The sequence below is a fragment of the Castor canadensis genome, chromosome 10 (genome assembly GCF_047511655.1).
Source record: "Castor canadensis chromosome 10, mCasCan1.hap1v2, whole genome shotgun sequence".
Lineage (NCBI taxonomy): Eukaryota > Metazoa > Chordata > Mammalia > Rodentia > Castoridae > Castor > Castor canadensis.
The window spans coordinates 148,099,976-148,117,682 of NC_133395.1; positions in this window are offsets into that span (position 1 = coordinate 148,099,976).

Consider the following 17,707-nt stretch of genomic DNA (forward strand, 5'->3'; position numbering starts at 1 on the left):
CTCCTGGCAGCTTTCTTGGTCTGTTTATTTTGCCTTAGCAAAATACCCAAGCCTGGGTAATTTCTATAGTAAACGTTTCTCACAGTTCTGGAAGTCCAAGGTGAAGGTACTGGCAGGTGAGAGCTGTCTGGTGAGAGCTGCTATGTACTACCAAGAGGGTGCCCTGATGCTGTGTCCTCTGAGAGAGGAATGCCAGGGCTCACATGACAGAAGCTATACCAAGTCCTTTTATAAAGGCTTCCAGTCTCACCCATGAGGGCAGAACCCTCATGACCCAGTCACTTCTCAAAGTGACACCTCCCAATACTGTTGCTTGGAGGATTAAGTTTCAACATAGATTTTTGGAGGGGACAAAACCACTCGAACTACTGAGAGAAGAGGAGGGGGAGGAAAGAGCTTGCTTCTTCCCTACAGAGTAGGAATCAAAATTACCACCTGCAGGCCAGAGAGCTGTTTCTGTAAATAAAGTTTTATTGGAACACAATCACACCCATTCATTTAGATGTGGTTTATAACTACTTCCAGACTACAAAAGCAAAAGTTGTATGGTTGCAAAACAGACTATATGACCCACAAAGTCTAAACTACTTACTGTTTGAACCTCTTTTTTAAAAAGTATGCTGAGAGCCAGGCAAGATGGTATACACTTGTAATCTCAGCACTCAGGAGGCAGAGGCAGACGGATCTCGAATTCTAGACCAGCCTGGACTACATAGCAAGATCCTGTCCCTAAAAAAGAAAGAAAGAAAAAATATGCCCATCTTGTTTTCTCTTACTATATAAGATGTCACCAAGGCAAAGCTGGGGAAGGAAGCCAGGGACAAACTGGCAGTTGTGAAGACTGATGGTCCAAGTTTAGAGAGAAATTTTCACTAGTTTTTTCAACTCTTCTATAAATCCAAAATTCAAATTTAAAGTTAAAAGATGAAGTTACCATTAAGAGTGTGGAGGTATGTAATTTGAAAACCTTAATAAAATTTGGATCTAATTTTATAAAAAAAAAAAAAAGTGTGGAGGGGTTGGGAATGTAGCTCAGTGTTACAGTGCTTGCCTAGTATCATCAAGAGGCTGGGATGTGCTCAGTGGTAGACTTATGCTTAGCATTTGCAAAGCCTTGGGTTCAATCACCAGCACTGTAAGTAAATAAATACATTAATTAATTAAATATACAAATAGCCAATATGGATGATACATTAGTCAGTTCTCTACTATAAAAAATTCCCGAGATGATCAACTTACAAAGAGGAAAGGTTGGCTTTGGCTCACAGTTTCAGAGGCTGCAGTCCATGATCAGGTGGCCCTGTTGCTTTGGGAGTGGAGTTGCACTGTGTATTGCCACAGGGCAGTACATCATGTTGGGAGCACGAGGCAGAGCACAACTGCTCACCTAATGGCAGGAAGCAAAAGAAATGAAGAAGAAGCACTGGGTCCCACTGTCCCTTGTTAAGGGCACACCATTAGTGATCTAATGATCTCCCACTAGGCTCCACCTCTTAAGGGTCATACCATATCCTCACAGCGCCCATCCGGGGGTTCCATGTTTATTCAACACGTGGGCCTTTGGAGGACATTTAAGATCAAAACTACAGCAGATGAAAACGTACACGGTGTCATTATTAGGGAAATGCAATTCCACTTCTAAACATACACCCAAGAGATGCAAGCACATGGGCCCCAGCTACATAGACAAGAATGTTCACTGAAGCTTTGCTTGTAATGACCAAAGTGAAGACATCCTGCATGGTCACCTATCAAGAGAGGCTAGGTAAGAGAAAAAAAATAATAAATTAAAAAAAAGAGAAGCTAGGTAAACACAACAGGATCAGCCTACTTCAGCAGAAATGGTAAAGGAGGCCCACCCACAGTCCTCTGCTCCATGTGCAAGGAGAACACCAGTAGGCATGGGCAACATTGATGTTTCCAGAACTCTGAAAATTGACCAAACGATTGTAACCAGAAAGCAGTTGCTGAATAAGAAAAACAGCTGAATTTCATTAAGAGCAATGATTTTAGTGGTGGATGGTTTTGTTTTTTATTTCTTTGGTTTCTTTGTTTGTTGGTACTAGGATTTGAACTCAAAGAGCCTTGAGCTTAATAGGCAGGTGCTCTACCATTTGAGGCACCCCCCAAACCTGTTTTGCTTTTAGTTACTTTTTCTGGTAGGTTCTTACGTTTTTGCCCGGGGCTTGCCCCCGACAGGACCTCCTACACCTTCTTGATCCTCTTATCTATGGCCTCCTGTGTAGCTGAGATCACAGGCATTTACCACCATGCCAGGCTTATTGATTGAGATGGGGCCTGGATAACTTTTCACCTGGGCCAGCCTCAAACTACAATCCTCCTTATCTCTGCTTCCTGAGTAGCTGGGATTACAGAAGCCATCCACTGCATCCAGCCTTGTTGTAGGGGGTTTTTTGTTCTTTTTTTTTGATGTGGGCTCTCACTGTATAGCCCAGACTGACCTCAAACTCTTGATCCTCCTGCCTCGGCCTCCCAAGTGCTGGGATTACAGGTGTGCACCATACCTGATATTTTCACTAGCCTAGTCCCATCTCTCTCTCAACCTGTGAGACCTTGAAAAGCAAGAGACTGGCAATCCTGGTGGAAAGCAGCCTAGCACCCTCTGCAGGGGACACAACAGAGGGCTTTCTCCCCAGCTCAGTACTCAGGTATCTCATTATCTGACTGGCTGGTCGTTTCCTGGAAAATCCCACTCACTGGTTTGTCTGGACCTGACCTGATTCAGCTCACCCACGATGAATAGCCTGCCCCAGAAGTATTTGTTGAAACAATTTTTTTTTTTGGGGGGGTATTGGGGATTGAACTCAGGGCCTCATGCTTGCTAAGCAAGTGCTCTATCACTTGACCTGTGATCCCAGTCCTACTGGGTTTTTTGTGTGTATGTTTGGAATACAGGCTCACTACCTTTGCCAAGTCAGGCCTCAAACTATTTAGCCTCCTCTATCCTCTACCTCCAAGTAGCTGGGATTACAAGTGTGCACCACCACTTCCAGCCCTAAAGCATCTTAAAATGGAAGCTAGGGAATTCTTGGGATCTAAAAAGTCTACATGTGGGCTGGGGACGTGGCTCAAGTGGTAGAGAGCCTGCCTAGCAAGCGTAGAGGCCCTGAGTTTAAACCTCCATACCACCAAAAATAAATAACCTACACATGAAGCCAGACACCGATGCTCACAGCTATTATCCTAGCTACTCCTGAGGCAGAGATTAGGAGAATAGATGTTTGAGGCCAGCCTGTGCAAATAGTTTGTGAGACCCTATCAAAAATATCCAACACAAAACAAGGACTGGCAGAGTGGCTCAAGTGGTAGAGCACTTGCCTAGCAAGCATGAGGCCCTGAGTTCAAGCCCTGTACTGGAAAAAAAAAGAAAAGGAAAGAAAAGAACCAGCCAAGTGGCTCAGGAGGCAGAGATCAGGAGGATCGAGGCTCAAGGCCTGAGCAAGTAGTTCCTGAGACCTCCGTCTCCAAAATAACCAGAGCAAGATGGACTGGACATGTAGTTCAAGTGGTAGAGCACTTGCTTTGCAAGCATGAAGCCCCAACTGAGTTCAAACCCCAGAACTACAATAAAATAAAATAACAAAACATAAAACAAAAATTCTACACCTGTAACCTTAGCTATTTGGGAGGCAGAGATCAGGAGGATCGAGGTTTAAGGCCAGCCCAGGCAAAAAGTTCACAAGACCCCATCTCACTAATAAAAGCTGGGCATGGTGGTATGTGCCTGTCTGCCCAGCTACACAGGAAGCTTAAATAGGAGAATCAAAGTCCAGGCCAGTCTAAGCATACATACAAGATCCTATCTCAAAAATAACCAAAAGCAAAAAAAGAGAGAAAAAGAACAAGAAAGAGCTGATGTGCAGCTCAGTGGTAGAGTGCATGCAGGTTCCATCCCTACCACCACAAAAAAAAGACAAAAAACTAAAGAACTCAAAGGAATAACCCTGAGACACTGACAGAAGAGCAATCAAATCTAAGCAAGCAGAAGAAAGGAAATAATATTCAATAAAAATTAATGAAGTGGAGAACAGAAAAATAGAGAAAATCCTTTAACCAAAAGCTGGTCCTCTGAGAACACAGAACAAAAGGAGGGGAGACTCAAATTATTACTTTTTTTTTTTTTTTTGCAGTACTGGGACTTGAACGCAGGGCCTACACCTGGAGCCACTCTGCCAGCCCTATTTTTGTGAAGGGTTTTTCAAGATAGGTCTCTGGGAACTATTTGTCCAGGGTGGCTTCAAACTGCAATCCTCCTGATCTCTGCCTCCTGAATAGCTAGGATTACAGGTGTGAGCCACCAGCACCTGGATCAAATTATTATTCTTTTTGGCACTGGGGTTTGAACTCAGGGCCTCACGCTTGCTGGGCAGGCACTCTACCACTTGAGCCACTCCAGCAGCCCTTTTTTGTGTTGGGTATTTTTGAGATAGGGTCTTGAGAACTATTTTCTGGGACTTGCCTCTAAACAATCCTCCTGGTCTCTGCCTCCTGAGTAGTGAAGATTACAAGAGTGAGCCACCACACCCAGCAGGAAGACTCAAATTGTTAACTGCAGAAGCGACATAGACATTACTACTAACAGTGCAAAATAAAGACTATTATGAAATAGTCTATTTTTTATAATAGACTATTATAAAATAATACATCATAATTTGTGGAACAACTAATTACAAAATGGACAAATTCCTAGAATGACACAAACTAACTGACTCAGGAAAAAATAGACAATCTGCAAAAACCCACAATAAGTGAAGAGACTGAACAGAAAAAAATAAATGAAGAGACAGAATAAGTAATTTTTTTAAATACCCACAAAGAAAAGCCCAGATGCTGATGGCTTCACATGATTTTTTTTGAGACTGTCTAAGTTACACAGGTTGGCTCCAAACCTGAAGTCCCCTGCGTCAGCCTCCAGAGTAGCTGGGAGTAGCTTGAGCCATCATGCCTGGCTCTTCATAGATTGTTATCAAATGCTAAAAGAAGAATTAACTCTTCCCAAAAAAATAGCCCATAAGGGAGTACTTCCCAGCTCATAAAATTTATAAGACCCTCATGGCCCTGCTACCTAAACCATACAAAGACATCACAAGAGAAGAAAACTACAGAAGCCAAAATTTTGCGAAAATTTACGCAGAAAACCTCAGTGACATACTAGCAAACCAAGTCCTGTGACAAATACAAGAATTATTCAGCATGATCAATTGGAATTTATTCTGGGGATGCAAGGCTAGTTCAATATCCAAAACTCAACATAGTCGCTGTCTTTTGGAAGTGTCCTCCAAAGGCCCTTGTGCTAAAGGCTCTGTTCCCGTACTGTGCTACTGGGAGATGGTGGAAACTCTAAGAGATGGGGCCTAGTTGGAGGTCCTTAGTTCATTGGGGTGTGCCTTAGGAGGGGACTGTGATACTCCAAGCCTCACCTTGCTCTCTTTTCTTCCTGGCCATGAGGTGAGCAGCTTTGGTCCTCTACAGGCTTCTGCTATGATATGCTGCCTCGCCACAGGCCCAAAGCAACAGGGCCAGTAAACCATGGACTGAAGCCCCTAAAACTATGACCCAAAATAAACCTTTTCTCTTCATAAGTTAGTTGTCTCAGCTATTTCATTATGGTGATGGCAAGATGACTCACACAGCCTCCTGTGTGGTCATCCCATGGTCAAGCTGACAAGTAAAATTAACCATCAAACCCAGATCAGCAAGAACTCAGAGAATATGTTGTTCGCAGAGTGCACTATAAGAAAAGCTAAAGGGAACCTTTCAGGGGAACTGCCACTAGAAAGTATGTCAACTCCAAATAAAAATCTAAAGATCACCAATCAATAGAAAAGATGGTATAAATAAATATATTTTCTGTAATTATACATCTTCTATGGGTAGAAGTACAAGGTAGTTTCCTTCTTGTGTGGTCCTGCACAGTGTCATTCACAATTTCGTGGGTAAGACTGTAGAATTTCAATCTGTCAGTCACATAGAAATAGGGCAAAGTTTCTATGTTGCATTTACTCCTCTAGAAGCCCACATTTGTGCATGTGTGCCCCTATCAAGTGGAAGAGTGCCTGCCTAGTGAGCCTAGCAATCATAAGGCCCTGAGTTCAAACCCAAGTACCACCAAAAAGAATTTTTTTCTGTGTGGCTCATACTTGCTCTTAATTTCTGACATTTCTTGGTTGAGATGTTAATTGATAACCAGTGTGGAAACCTATGATACAACTGAAAGAATTTTTTTCTTAAGATTATTTATTAATTTGTTTATGCAGGTCTAGGAATTTAACCCAGGGTCTCATGCACGCCAGGCAGGTGTTCTACCTCTGAGCTACACTCTGAGTCCCATTTTTACACTTTTGGTTTCACTTTTTTTGGGGGGAAGGGTACTGGGGTTTGAACTCGTCTTCATGTTTGCAACGCCTTCACACTTGCAAGGTTGATGCTCTACTGCTTTTGCCCCCATTTTTGTACTTTTAACAGATGTTACCTGAAGACCTGGAGTGTATCCAATTTCCAGAATAGGATGTTGTCTTGACAGAATCACAGGTGTTCTGACTGATGGCTTCAAGCAGGTAGAACAGGTAATGTCATTCAAAGAATCTTCAAATCCCAACTGGCAGGTGTGGTGGTGCACACCTGCAATCCCAGCACTCGGGAGGCTAAAACACAAGGATTGAGAGTTCAAACAAGCCTGGGTTACAAAAAGTTGGTGCCTTTGAAGAGATATACAGTTGCTGGACTCCTGAGATAGAGCCCAAGCTGCCTCCCAGGGACTGCCCATCCTCATCACACTCCTAAGAGATCTGGTTGCTTAATGACCAGAGCACCTTCACCGTGGCAGCCCACTGCCAGCCACAGGAAAGGAATGGACTGTCAAGCCTGACTTCTTCATGATGGGTGTGGACACCAGGCTTCCCTGGGATGTCCACATAGCCAGCATGGTCTACACCACAGTGGCCTTGGCTAAGCCGAGTGGGTGTGTCCAGGTCCCCCAGCTTTTTGGGTGACTCAGGCCCACCCTCAGAACTGCCCAGAGCTGCCTCTGTCCACCTGCTCTGCCTTCCTGGCTACTGCTGGGCTGTTTCCTGTTGGGTCCACCAAAGTCAGGCCTGGCGTCATGTGTACCAGCACCTGGGGAAATGACTTCATCCATTGTCCTTTCTGTGGTCTTGCCAGATCTCTGGCCATGGCTACTAGCTGATAGAGACAGCCCTGGTTTCCAGCTTGACACTGACTTTTGTTCCTGACAGGGATCCTGAGGTCATGGTAGTGTTATGCCGCCTACATGACCAGAATCTTCACACTTGATGCTGATTCTTCTTCAAGGCTGGTTTCCTTTCCCCATTAGCTGTCTTTTGAGAATTGCAGAATCACTGACACATAATGAGTGCCCAAAACTCTGCACAAACTCCTTGTGCACAGCTCCAGTAGCACAAGGCCCTCTCCCTAGAACTCCAGCCCTCATTAGAACATGGTTGGGAGAGCCCTCCACTCTCAAGTCCTTAGAACAGCCAGTCACCACTCAAATGGGACAGAGCTCAGCGTTCCCACTACTGCCCACAGTTCCAGGGTGGACTCTATGCCAGCACTGGGCAGCTTTGCCAGTGTCTTAGCCTCAGCATGCACCACACGCTCAAGATGGTGAAGTTTGTAGTGGTGAGACTGAGAGCCACACAGCAGTCTGGCACTGCACACCAAGCTCTCCTGGCTCCAAGTATGGGGGTCTGCACCTCCCACCCAGCTCCATGTACCTCTGCCACACTGGGGTCTTACAGCGCTGTTGGGGCACTTAGGTGGCCTCACTTAGGCCCCAGGCAGAGATAGAAAGCTCACGAGTTACTTGAAAGAATTTTTGACATAAAAAAATCATTGGGCTGGGGGCATAGCTCAGTGGTGGGGCATCACAGAGACTAAATGTGGTATTATAGCAGAGGTAGCCAGTTACTAACTGGTGGAAGTCTTGGAGGACTGCTTGAAGGCCTTGCACTTGGCTCTGGTCATCTGAGATCTTCCCCTGGCAGGTCAGTAACTCCTGAGCCCAATGTGTCTGCCCCACTTGCCCACTTCAGAGGTGGCCATATGGCAGAGACAGCTTTCCTGCTACTCTAATCATAAGTCCTCTCCTCTGTCCTCAAGTGATGCTAACTTCATTCACTTGACATGTCTGACTCCCTCCATATCATGCAACTGCAATCATGTGACTGTAAACATTTTGAAGACTTTATTTTTTAGAGCAGTTTTAGGTTGACAGCAAAACTGAGAGAGACAGAAAGCTCCCACATACCCCTTGCCTCCAAACACAGTCCCTCCCTTACCAATATCCCGGAGTGGTACATTTGCAACTGAGGAACCTACTTGACACACAATCTCACCCACAGTCCACAGATTACACGAGGCTCACTCAGTGGTGTACATCTTGTAGGTTTGAGGTAGCATGTAGTAATGTGTACTGCCCTGAGAATTCTGTATGCTCTGCCTCCTTATCCATTGTACCCCACTGCACCCCTGGCAATGCTTGCCCAGCCTTGGAACCACTAGTGTTTTCATTATTGTTACAGTTCTGCTCTTTTTTTCAGAATATCACATAGTTGGAAACGTACAGTATGTAGCCCAAAAGATTGATTTTCTCACTTAGTAACAAGCATTTCAGTTCCTCCTTATTTTTTTGTGGCTTCACAGCTCAAGCTCGCTTGTTTTTAGTGCTGAACGATATTCCCTTGTTTAGACGAACCACAGTTTGTTTACTAGTTCACACCTATAATCCTAGTGACTCAGGAGACAAAGATCATGAAGATCGCAGTTGGAAGCCAGCCCGGGCAAATAGTTCACAAGACCCTATCTCGAAAAACCCTCCACAAAAAAAGGCTGGAGTGGCTCCAGGTGAAGGCCCCAAGTTCAAGCCCCAGTACCACAAAAACAAAAAAGCTGCTATAAACATCCATGTGCAGGTTTTTGTGTGATGTAAGTTTTCAACACCTTTGAGCAAACACCAAGCAGCACAAAATCACAAGATCGTATGGTGAGGATGTGTTTAATTTGGTGAGAAACAGCAGATGCCTTCCAGAGTGACCACATCTGCAGTCCTATCAGGTATGAGTGAGGGTTCCTGGCGTTGTCAGCGTCCTGGGTTTTGGCCACCCTAACAGGTGCGGTTGGTGTGCAGTGGTACCTCACTGTAGTTCTAATCAGCTTACCTGATGACACATGATGTATCTGCACGTTTGCTGTCTGCATCTTCTTTAGTAAGGTATCTCACTATTAAGGTTTTGGCCCATCTTTTAATTGGGTTGTGTTCTTATAGTTGAATTTTAAGACTTCTTTGTATATTTTGGATAATTATCCTGTATCATGTGTGTTTTGCAAATATTTTCACCTGCTCTGTAGCTTCTCTTTCCCCTCCCTCTCCCTGTGTCCTAGCAGTGAGCCCAGGGCCTTGCACACACTAGGCAAGTATTCTACCACTGAGCCATACCCTCAGTCCACATTCTCTTGATACAGCTAACAGTTTATTATCGTTTTTACACTAGATGAAAGTATTATTTTTTGAAAAAATGTGCTGGGTTAAATGGATAACCTTATGAGAAAAAAAATTTTTTTTTCAGTACAGGGTTGAACTCAGGGCCTATACCTTGAGCCACTCCACTAGCCCTTTCTTGTGATGGGTTTGTTCGAGATAGGGTCTCATGAACTATTTACTTGGGCTTATACCTGTAATCCTAGCTACTATGGAAGCAGAGACCCTATCTCTGGTGGAGATAGACTCGTGGAGTGGCTTGACTGGCAGAGCACCTGCCTAGCAAGTTCAAGGCCCTGAATTCAAGCCCCAGTACTATACACACACAAAAAAAGTTAATACCAGATGGCTGCAGATGTAAAAGTTAAAGGTAAAACCATAAAACTTTAAAAATGATAGAAGTGCTTCAAGTCTTAGCATACCCAAATATCTTTAAGAGGCCAACAGGCCTGTGGGAAAGAGGGAGGGAGAGATGGAGACAGGAAGAGAGAAGACAGAAGAGAGAGAAAGTGTGAGTGTGTGTGTGTCTTGGATTCATTGTGCCTGGAAAACCATTTCTGAGCTGAGTGGTGGTTACACAGCTGTTCAATCCATCATTACTTCAACTAAACTCTCAAGGTTTGGGCACTTTTCTGCATGTGTCATATTTCAGTAGAAAAACAAGACCAAAGACAAACATTGGGTTAGAGAAGCAGACACAAAAGAATGCATACCATACTAGATTATGTATTTATATAACTTCAAACATACCCTGAGAAATTATACTGTGTTGTCTGCACACTTGGGTGTGGTTTTTTTTGGGTTTTTTTTTTTTTTTGGCAGTACTGGGGTTTGAACTCAGGACCTTGCACTTGCTAGGCAGGCACTCTACCACTTAAGCCATTCCACCAGCCCTGTTTTTCTGTTTGGTATTTTCAAGATAGGGTCTCTTAAACTATTTGCCATGGCTGGCCTTGAATTGCAATCCTCCTAATCTCTGCCTCCTGAGTAGCTAGGATTACAGACGTGAGCCACCAGTGTTCACAAATGTGAACATACATCAGAACCATCTGGAAGACTTGATAAAACCACAAGGGCTGGGTGCCATCCCCCAGTTCCCCTTCAGTGTGGGGATCTCCCCTTTCAAACTGTTATAAAGAAAATCAAGGTTGGGGGTGTAACTATGGTAGGCAGCATGCCTACTGTGCACAGTGGTCTGGGTTTGATCCCCAGCACTTAAAAAAAAAAATAGCAGAGGAAAAGAGAAGAAAGGAAATGGGAGTGACTGCCATACATGTCAGGAGAGTGGTGACCTTCAGAGGGTAGTAAGGAGCACAAAGACACCCTAGGTGCTGCCACCCTTCAGCACAGGCTGGCCTCAAACACAATCCTCCTACATCAGCCTTCTGAGTGCTGGGATTGCAAGCATGAAACATCATGCCCAACCACTTCTTCTTTATATGATTCGCAATATTGGTAAAGTTTTTAAAATATTAAGGAGAAAAGAGCAGTCCCTGATCATGCCCCCAAGCCTCAGCTCTACTGTGGACTCTGTATTGAATGAGATCAATTAACCTTTTTTTTTTTTTTTTGTGGTGCTGGGGTTTAAATTCAGGGCCTACACCTTGAGCCACTCCACCAGCCCTTTTTTTGTGATGGGTGTTTTTGAGATAGGGTCTTGCAAACTACTTGCCCCACTGGCTTTGAGCCGTGATTTTCCTGATCTCTGCCTTCTGAGTCGCTAGGATTACAGGTGTGAGTCACCCATGCCTGGCCTTCAATTAACCTTTGTTTAAGCCACTACAGAGGGTATTTTGTTACTTGGGTCAAACACAATCATAATGAATTGTGATGTATCTTGGAGCTCATTTTATAACAATACTCATTATCCACTTCTGGGACTGCATAGTACTCTCATTACTTACATGTGTCATGTTTTTTATTTCAAATTAGTCCCCTATTGATGAACAATTATGCTGTGTCCAGGCTTTGGTTATTAAAGTAACCCTGGATTGTATCTCTTTGTACATGTTTGGCACAGGGGATGTATTAGTCCATTTTTCATTACTCTAACCAAGTATCCAAGGCAGGTTAATTTTACAAAGAAGAGGTCTGTTTAGCTGATAGTTCTGTAGAATGGAAGTCATGATGCAGGCACCAGCTCTATTGAGAACCTTGTGGTATAAGATAAGAAGTAAGGGAGGCTGGGGTCCCATAATTCCTTCCGAAAACATGTCCCCAATGACCTAAAGACCTCCCACTAGGCTTCACCTCTTAAAGATATACCACTTTCCACCTGTCTCCACCACATGAACCTTTTGCGGGATACACTCAGACTAATCCAATCCATAGCAGAGAAGTACACCTGTAAAATAATTTCCTAGGCCTTCAAGTGCTTAATCAAAGGACTGATGCAAAGAGTCATTCCGTGTTAACATATCCATGCCAACATGGTTTTTTTGTTTGGTTTTTGGTGGAACAGGAGTTTGAACTTAGAACTTTACACTTGAAAAGCAGGTGCTTCACAGTTTGAACCACACCTCCAGTCCATTGTGCTGTGGTTATTTTGGAGATGGGGGTCTTGCAAACTATTTCCCCAGGCTGGCCACCTATGACGATTCTCCCGCTGTTAGCCTCCCAAGTAGCCAGGATTCTTACAGACATGAGCCATGGGTGCCCGGCTCATGTCTTCGCTTCTGGTGAAGACGTACAAAAGCACTGTTTCTATCCTTTCTACTCCATTCCCCTGGAACGTTCTAAGATGCAAATCTCCTCTTCCCACCCTCCTCCCTCTCTTCTGGCCAGCTTCACACATGCCACAGGAAGTTGTGACAACTACGATGGTGGCTCCATGTCTTCACGGCCACTGGAAGCCAGGTCACACCGAGGGCAGTCTTGTGGCCAAGACACTGTGCAGCAGCAAAGACCAGCGCCTTGCCCCAAGCCGCTAGGCATGGCGACTGGTCCCTTGAGGACCCTAGCCAGCTAGAAAGTTAACACAAGCTATCCCATACGGTTGTAGGGTGAGAACAGTTACCGCTAGTATACATTACTATTATCGAGAGGAAACCTGAAATCTCACCCGATTCCCGCAACGATGCAGGATAGGTGCTATATCGAGGCCCCAATCACATCTCAACCGAGGCTGGAGGAGCCTCAGTTTCCCCCCTGGTAACAGCAGCCATGATCCACAAGCCGCACGCACGCACGCACGCACGCAGACCCTTCCCGAGCGCGCGCCTTCAGGCCCCGCCCACTACAAGCTCCGCCCCTCAGCGCACAAGTGCAGTCAGACCCGGAAGTGAACCCAAGCCTTTCCACGCTCGGCCTTCACGGCCACCCAGGCCACCCGGAAGCAGAATCCAAAACAGGTCAAACGCGCCACCACTGCTCCGGCACGGCCGCCAGAGGGCGCGGTGGTTCCCTCGGATAGCTGCTGCGAAAGTGGAGGCGTGTGCCGTACAAAGTGGCTGCTTCCCTGGTTGTACACAACGCGAAGAATCTTTCCTGTTTCTGGGACGCACGGGAATCTGAAAGGGGGTTGCCGCGGAGCCGCCGGGCGCTTGCTGATGCGGTAGGCGGCCCAAGGCATTCATTAGATGGCGTCGCGAGCGCCACTCCCCTGGGCTGCACTGGAGTCGGGCTGAAGAGGGCGTCGGTTCCTCGCTTTTGGCGAGCGACGTTCCCTCCACCAGGTTGGGGAGGCGACGCGGGACGTGGAGCCCAGCCTTACGCGCAAACGGGCTGCGTTCCCTGTTCACAGCCGGGAAACGGAGGCGGGCGGTCTGCGTCAGTGAGCGCGTGCGCGGCGCGGGGATGCGCGTGCACGCCACGCTCGAGATGTGGCGCGGAGAGCGTGCGGCTCCCCCCGCGGCGTCCCTGGGGCGGGAGGAGGGGTTCATCCCTGCGCTCGGGTGACGTTGATAAAATCCGCGCGTGCTAGACCTTGACTCCTATGCAAGGTTGTCATTAAGGCAAAGGAGCACATAGGAAAAAACAGGCTTTTCCCGCGCAGAACTGAAGGTCCTGTAGTCAGCCTCCCTCACTTGTCCACTGTGGGTTGTTCCTTCTCCCGGTTTATCTTACACTGGGGTCCCAGGTGGGGTAGATGAGGGCCGGCCAAGCAAATAGAGATTGCACCTGGGTGGCCGGGCCCTCCGTAGGGAAGGAAGGAGGCAGGAGGACGAGGCAGTTTTGTTTCCTCCGTGCGGATGGAGGGCGCGGCCCCCAGCCCTGGGACTTCCCTGGATATGCAGATTCCCCCAGCGCCCAAGGCGCACTCACGTTGAAGTTGAAGTTCCCTTTTCTGAATCTCTGTGGACTTCTTGGCCCGTTCCTCTTTCTGGATGAGTGGCAGAATCTAGTCACTTTGACCTCCAGAGTCAGGGCTCCTCTCAGACTCCAGGGACAGACCCAAGATGTTTTGAGAAGACGTACGAGATTTAGTTTGCTAGGATAAAAATTTGAAGATCAGTACTGCAGTACTTGCTGCAAAGAATACAAACCCATGTGACAACCTGGGACCTGTGGAAAGCCACAAGTAGTCATTTTGGGGGAGATGGTGGGTAGGCAGAGGGTTTGGCCTGGAAACAAGGTGCTCATAACCTCTTTATACATATGCCATGTCCAGCCACCTGCCCTTAACACTAAATAAAGAGGCATGGTGAAGGCAGAGAAGGGTGTTTATTAGATGGCTGTTGACATGCTGCTTACTCAGCTCATCTTTGAGGTACAGACATGACTTACAGGTTTAAATAGACAAAGACTTAGGGGCAGGGGACAAAGGTATGCATAGTTAAACAGTTCAGTCTGTGGTCTGATTGGCCATTATCTCAGTCCTTGTTCTGGGAAAGGTTTGGAAGTTATTTGGATCCAGGCGGGTGATGCACCTGCAGGAAGGTCTACTGTTGGGTGTAGTTTCTGCCCCTTGCCATGAAGATGATATCTGTCTTTTCCTGGAATCCAAGGTGACTGCAAAGTGACTACAAGGAAAATGGCTTACAGTAAAGATAGATATAAAGTAGAGGCAGGGATGCTGAGCTTCTTCTGTTTTTGGTTAATTCGAGTGCCCAAGTAAGGGGGGTCAGTGTTTTCTGCAAAAGCAATTTGAGTGCCCTTTACAAAAATGGTGGCTTAATATCTGTGGTCTAACATCAGAAGTTTAGCATTCCTAACCATTAGATAATGAATGGTCCTGTGTACCCAAGATGGGTGCTGTTTATTATTGTACAATGTGGCGATATTACCTAGACCAACCCAAAACACAGGGACAATAGATGAACTTTAAGACTTCTTTCTGCAAGACAAGCCTTTTCTCCAACCAATTCAAGGATCCTTGCAATTTGTTAACATCTCAAATAGGAAAGCAGAAGCAGGTAACTCCTCTCTAAAAGGAGATGGTGGGGGCTAGCTGCTCTGGCTTTCCAGCCTTTACTTCCATGTTCCAGTGTCTGAGCCAGACCCTGTAAGTATTAAACTAGTATAATTTCCCTGTTTCCTCATGTATCTTTCCTACTTCATTTTCTCCCAAACCACTTTGGTCCCTTTTAATCCTTTTTTTTTTTTTTGTGGTACTAGGGCTTGAACTCAGGGCCTATACCTTGGGCCACTCCACTAGCCTTTTTTGTGACGGGTTTTTACGTGATAGGATCTCGTATTCGATTAGGCTCGCTTTGAACTGTGATGGTCTTGATCGATGCCTGCTAAGTAGCTAGGATTATATGTGTGAGCCACCAACCAGTGCCTGGCTCCTTTTAATCTTAAAAGGGTGCAGACAACAAAGTTTGAAAGAACTGCTAATATATATACATATATATGTTGTTTACCTTAGGTATTGGCAGAAATCCACATATCCTTAGTGTGTAATAGGAATGAATATGATCTGAACTCATTGATGAAATGGGGTGTCAGCACTTGAGATCCAGGAAAGTCCATCTACTCTAAAAATGACTGAACAATAAATTGCTTCAGGAAATTAAATCCCACAGGTCCTCAGGACAACTGGATTAAGCATCTTTTAAAGAGGGCTATCCTGGAAGAAAAATCAACTTTAAAGGTGACCTTGATGTGCAGTAAAACCAACCAAAACATGTAAAATTATTAAATAATTTATTGACATTAAATAATTTTGCCTAAAAACACTGTAAAAAGTCAGCATGTATTTTTGGCTCGAAGTTTCTCTAGTGTTTTCTGTGGAAGGAATAAAAATTAAATCATTTCAGTAAAAAAAAAAAAAGGGTGTAGACAGTCTTATCTTGTATAACTTCTTGCTGAGTTTGGTGCTGGCCCTAAGGCAGGTTAGAAGTAAGGAAAGTTTGGGGCTCATGTAGGTTGCCTGGGGATGGGGCAGACCACCCTCACCCCTCACCTGGCTGAGAACTGCCCATGCCCAACTCAGTCATTATTGGGTGGGAACCTCCCATGGGGTAGTGTTGGTTTTAAAGGCACCTGAAAAAGAAAAGCATGCTCTCTCTCCCCTAGGGCTCCACCTGCACCCACCATATACTTTGCTTTTCCTTCCCTTTCCTTACCTGGCAGAACAGGTGACTCCCCTTTTCTCAATAAAAGATATCCTACCTCACCCCATCAGTGTGCTCTGCTTGGATTTTTCCATTTGGAGTACAAAAACCAGGATCTTTGATCACAGACTGCACCAGTGCTGTTAACATTTGTGGCAAAGCCAGCTAGGAGAAACTGACTGATGAGATCCCAATATGCTATCTCTGCAAATCTTTATTTTAATCCATCTTTCTCTGTCCTCTGGTACCATGCCTCACCACCTGATGCTTCAGAACCAAACACCCTACAGCTTGGATAGTCAGGGTCCCTCACGCTGGGGCATTCACCCAGTACTCAGGTCTCCATTGGAGCCCCAGTGTGGATAGACGCACCCTGATTTGCAGGATGTAACATTGACCAGCTGGACTTACGAGCTCCTGCAAGCACCCCAAGCCACAGGGTTCATGTTTGTGTTTCCTGGTTCTGCCCCGGGGGATGGACACACTAAAAGCTAGCTGCCTCTTCCTCAACCCTACCTTCCCTAACCCTTAATCCCCTCCTCTGTCCTTTCCTTCCCTGTGCTGTGGGAGACCCTAGGGTTGTTTAGGGTCTCTAATCTGCCACATGTCTAGGGAAAATTAGAAACACTGGGTTGAGTGTCTCTGTCCCCTCCCCCATCTTTCTCATCTTCTCTTCTTTGTCCCCCTAAGCAGTGCTTTTAAAACAACAAATGGGAGGCACACATCGATCAGCCCATCCAGTGACAGGTTTGTTTTTGTATTTAAGAAAAAAAGAAAGCCTACCTTGGGAAAGCATGGCTACTCAAAAAAATGGAGGGAACCGCATGGACAGGGAACAAATAAACTGCTATCTGTGGGGTGGGAGGCATGCATGCCCCTTGCAGTCACCCCACCCTGGGGGGAGGGGACATAAAACTACAGGTATTACACCTGTCAGGAAATGCAATAGTGGTAAATGGGGCAACCCTTGCTGCCCCATCCCGAGTGCCACCGTTGGTGCCTAGTGATGGGCATGCACACCCAGCTTCCTGGGACGCCCCTTGGCGTGGGTACACAGCATGACACAGCTGTGTGGCTTCCCAGCTGGCCACTCATGAAATCCACATCTGTGGTTTGCTACAATGCCCACTCATGGTTACTCAGTTGGCCACTCAGGGTAACCACACCAGCAGTTCAGGAGGTTTGCACTTCCCAGATGGTCGGTCCAGACCGCCACACAGACAGCATCCAGTGCATTTTTCTCAATCCGCCCCTCCCCTCTCCCTCTCCCTCTCCCTCTTTGTACCAGCCAGCACAGAGAAAGCCAACATATTCACTTGGCTGTATCCTTAAGTGTTGGGAGATGCTTTGCTCCTGCTAACCAAAATAAGATGCCTAGTTCTCCTCATAGCTTTAAGATCATTTCCTATTCTTTATATATTAAATTAACCTCATGCCAGACACAAAAACCTAAGGTATTTTTCCAGTAATACTAAAGAAACTAAGTTTAAACTAGGTAAAAATTACTTAAGTGGTTCTAATACCCCTAGTGCCTTATACGTGTATCTAAATGTCACAAAAATCACTTATAGAGTTAAGTGTATACATGTAAATAGCTATAGTTCTTTTATCTAAGGTACTTTCTAATAAGGTCTTTGACATTTCTGCTCTTTATGACAAATGCTAAAAGTTCTGTCATTTAGGCCTGACA